We start from the raw sequence: 4,864 nt of genomic DNA, 5'->3' as shown, positions 1-4,864 counted from the left end.
GCCTAGTCATCTATACCTGTATGGACTCTTATTTTGGTTGTCATCTAATGTTACTTGAGCTCAGTCAAGTGACCTATGTTTATTGTCACTGTCTAACGCTAAGTGACAACTGTCCTGCCCTGTACACCATTAAATCCCCCTTTGCAGAGGAAAAAAACCACATTCTTGCAATGCCAAACACTTTTTAAATGATTTTTAAACTGGCTTCAACAGAATTGCTACCTAGGCCTATAATGTTCATTGATTCTGTTAAACAGTCATACCTGAGTGTTTGTTTGATCCTACTGCAAGATGTCTTGTTTTCTTGATTCCAAATGTCAGGAGGTAGTTTTCTGCTTTTCTGTTTTATGCCCTCTTAGGTCCTCAAGGTTTGAGTGACTTTGTCTTCATTTCTTAAATCCCTTGGTGGTAGAATTCAAACTCAGAGGGGTCTGCAGGCATCCAGTTCTGCAAAGCAATGCTGCTTAATGAGCCCATTTTTCAATTTCCCCGATTCTGAACTAATCTACCTTTTATTGATCAAGCATAAAGCCAAGCTGTGTCCTCAGTGTATCCCTTCTCCTCTTGTTTTGTTCCTGCTGATCCATGCTCACTCCATAATCACAACATAGCAGTATGCTACAGTACAGCTGCCCTCCAACACACTGTCCTACTATGCCTTGCCTTTTTACCTCCTCCTCTCTCTCCTCTCTCTAGCTCTCTCTCTTACTCTCCTCTCTTATTTCTGCCACTACCCTCCTTCCCAACATCCATGCATCCTGATCTACAGCTGGGTGGAGAACGAGAGCAAGGGGAGAGAGAGAGAGGAAGAGAAGAGAGAGAGAGAGAGAGAGAGAGAGAGAGAGAGAGAGAGAGAGAGAGAGAGAGAGAGAGAGAGAGAGAGAGAGAGAGAGGAAGTGACTTGCATCAGTGAGGCAGGGACTGTGTGTAAATTACCATGCAAGTTAAGAAGCAGGAAAATGCACTGACAAGAACTGTAAAACAAATATAAATGTAGACAAAGCTGTATTAGTCTGAGGAGGCAATAAAATGAAAAAGAATAGAATAAAATATCCTTCAGAGTATAAATCCGTATTTGGTCTGTTTGGTCATGGACAGTCACAGTATTTCAAGACAATCATTGATATCAGGGTATATTAATTTCAAATACAAATGTCTTATCTAGAATTCGGTGAGATTTACATGTAAATGCAAAATGCTTACCTTGTATCACTACCATGAAAATCTATCCAGTACTGTTACATATTATCTGGACAAACATGAAGCTGTTTTTGTTGTTTACAGAACTAAATAAGTGTTCAGTAATATCCACCCTCATCATTTTTATTTACTGTTATTCTATTTATCGTCTTGTGAGTTTTTAGCAGAAGTCTTTGTCTAAACTAGTAGTTTCCTACCTCTCCTGAACAAGCATTTGTTCACTTTGAATTTATGTATAGCTGAGTATAATATGTGGATGTCCTTGTGTGCAAATCAAATCTTTTGTTTTTCTAAAATACAAAATATATATTTTTGTTAACATACAAACAAGTTTATAAATTGCATTGTTTCACGATTAAATTATCATCATGACTTTTTTTTTTGGTCATTTTTTTATAATATGACTGCTTGGAGTATAGTCTGAGGCAAGTTTGTAAAGTGTGTAATACTACAGGAGTGACAACAAGGGCAGCAAGTTTTATACATTTAAACATTTAGCTATTGGATTTCCAACATTGTTTCTGTGGATAAGTCTTACACACATGTATCATGTTACACATAGAGCTGGGCAATATATTGATATTATATCAATATCGAGATACAAAACTAGATATCATCTTAGATTTTGGATATCGTAATATTGTGATATTGCATAAGTGTTGTCTTTTCCTGATGTTAAAGGCTCCATTACATTAAAGTGATGTAATTTTCTGAAATTACCAGACTGTTCTAGCTATTCTATCATTTGGCTTTACCCTCTTGGTCATTGTATCCATTTGTGAAAGCACCAATAGTCATCCCTACAACATTGTTCAAATATTGTATCAAAAATATTGATATTTGATTTTGTCGATATATGTTGTACCTCAAGCATTTCCAAACATTGAGCTGCACACAGTATACAGACTGTATAGAAAAAAATAAAGGGGTCTCTTTATGTTCTTAGGGTTTATTATAACAGACAATGCAATATTTTTTAGCATTTTCACGCCATATGTAACGTGAGAGGATTGTCTCAAATAGCAGGTGGTTTACAAAATTTGACAGTTGTTATCAGTAATTAATAAAATCCACAGTTACCATGTTGAGATTGGTTCATTGGAGGCCTGAATGTGCTGCGTTCAGTAGATTGCACTCATATTCCATCACTGCAGCCGTGGGGAACATAAAGCTGACTTTGTGAATAGCAAATTGTTCTATAGCCTCAAGGTGATTACACAACATTGTATCACGGAGAATGCCTGCTGTGCCTTAATAGCAAGGCACAACAGTTTTACTGTCACTGTAATAGTTTTGTGTGGTTTGCATTTAATCATCCCAATAGTTGACTCTTCTTTAAAGAAGTGTATAAATATTTGTAATCAGTTTCTTTCCCTAATTTTTTACTTTTAGACTCTTCTCTATCTGATCCTATTCATAAAGACTGATGATACATATCATTACTTACAATAGTGACAATAAGCTGATAATGGGTGACTTCAGTCCAAGTCTAAGAACACTATATTACTGGTTAATTAAGGGCCACAATGGAGTTATTACAAATACAATCAATAATAATGAATAATGAAAAAAATTAAACCAACATGTGTAGGTGAGGAAGGCTGGCATTGTCTGTACAAAAAGGATATTGTATTTCTAATGGTTTAGATGCAATTAAAAAATATTCTGGTCAGGTGCAAAAGCATTTCAAGCAAGTAAAATATTGACTGAACTGAATGAATTGGCAGGACTGGACTTACATTTATTTAAAGCTGCATTCACAAAAACGGCCACTAAGGGGCAGGTGAACATCAAAAAGATATTTTAACAAAGCTTTTCAGACCAAGTTTAGTTTAGATTTTGGAGTTTAAGTTACTTTTGAAAACAGGGAAATGTGAACGAGGGTACCAGCATTTTTGTTGGAAAATTATTTTTGCAAAAATACAGCTCTGTAAAAAAGTTTTAGGTATTGGATTCTTATCCATCAGGGAGGCGTCTGATCGGTCTCAAATTTATTCTGCAGCCTGACAATAACGCCAAACATACAACCAAAAATAACTCTTTGGATCAACAAGAAGAACAGGTAGTCCTGCAGCAGATGGTATGGCCCCCTCGGAGCCCTGATGTCAACATCATGGAGTCAGTCTGGGATTACATGAAGAGACAGAAGCAACTGAGATGCCTGAATCCACAGAAGAACCGTGGCAATTTCACCAAACTGCAGGTACAACAAACCTGCCAAGTACCTTGAAAAACTGTGTGCTGGTGTTCAGAATAGAATTGGCACTATTTCGAAGGAAAAGTGTGGTCACACCAAATAATGATTTCATTTAGGTTTTTTCTCTTTATTGTACTTTGTTTGAAGTTTATTGACAAATAAAAACAATTTATAGCATTATTTTTGTAAGCATCCTCACTTTATTTTCACTGCCTACAACCTTTGCACAGTACTGCATGTTACATGTTACATTTTCATTCATGCACTGATTTTCAAGACTAATGGGCCACGAAAAGTCCTGGTATTGTTAAAGAAATGATAGGAGGAAAAGACAGAAAAGAAAAATATTTATACCATTGCAGATCAATCCTTTCTGCCTGATATCAATAATATGTGTGACGGGTTGTTCATTATCTATTTATTGTTATTTTTCAGTGTTAGAGAATATGAACAATGTGGGTCAGTTGCCAGTCTTAGTTTCCATCAGTAGGTGTCAGTATTGCTAGAGAGATGGACTCTTGGAGGAAGAAGGGGGATGTGAATTAATGATTTCTCCAGTCTACAGACAGGTGGAGCCCGTGGCACAGACATCAACAGAAACCTTCCTAGACAACATTACAAATGAGGCTTCATTGCTCAAATGGAGGAAATGGGGAAAGGATTAAGTTCCCATGTTAAGCAGTATCTAACCCTCTATGGTCTCCTTGAATCCCCACCAGCTTCAGATTTACTGATATGTTGCAGCTGACACTTCATTTTTAGCTCTGTGGAGTATTCCAAACAGATCATATTGCTTTTATTACAGTATTAAATGATTCAGCCATGAAAAGTTTTATAAGTGACTTATGTAATCTTTTTGTTTATTGTTAAGTCTTGTAAGGAGTCTTTGTTCAATTGATTTTTTAAAAGTCACTGGGCAGTTATTTGAGTAATGTTTCCTTCTCCATGTTACCATCTGTTTTCCATCAAGATATAATTAATCTCACACTGTTTTTCATTTGGCAGCTGAATATGTCTCAAATGTGTTGCAACAGTTTTAATTCTTGCCAATAAACTAGGATGTTTATGGCTTGGCTGAGTTGAACTTCAGTTGTTAGGGGGGTAATTGATTCAGTACGGACAGAATGTTCCAGTTTATGACCAGAGATTTCCTGGTACACAAATTGTCTGATGGGGAAAATTTTTTTAAATAGTTTAACAGTTTAACTAAAATATTTAAAGGAACCATACTACATTACTACATTCTGTCATCCATTTATGTTTCATTAACAGTAGTAGTCAGGTTGTCTATAATATGCTGTTACCCAAACTTCTGATTAATTACTCTTTCTTGTTCCAAATCATGGCCAACTCTATCAATAAAATATATAAGGCAAACCTTCCCTTGACATAGACTCATGAGTTCGTACAGACCAAAGTCAAAACACAGCTTAAGATATTTAAGAAAAACTTTATTTGTGACTTATT

Source organism: Thunnus maccoyii, chromosome 13 (assembly GCF_910596095.1).
Source record: "Thunnus maccoyii chromosome 13, fThuMac1.1, whole genome shotgun sequence".
Classification (NCBI taxonomy): domain Eukaryota; kingdom Metazoa; phylum Chordata; class Actinopteri; order Scombriformes; family Scombridae; genus Thunnus; species Thunnus maccoyii.
Note: the sequence above shows the minus strand (reverse complement) of the source record.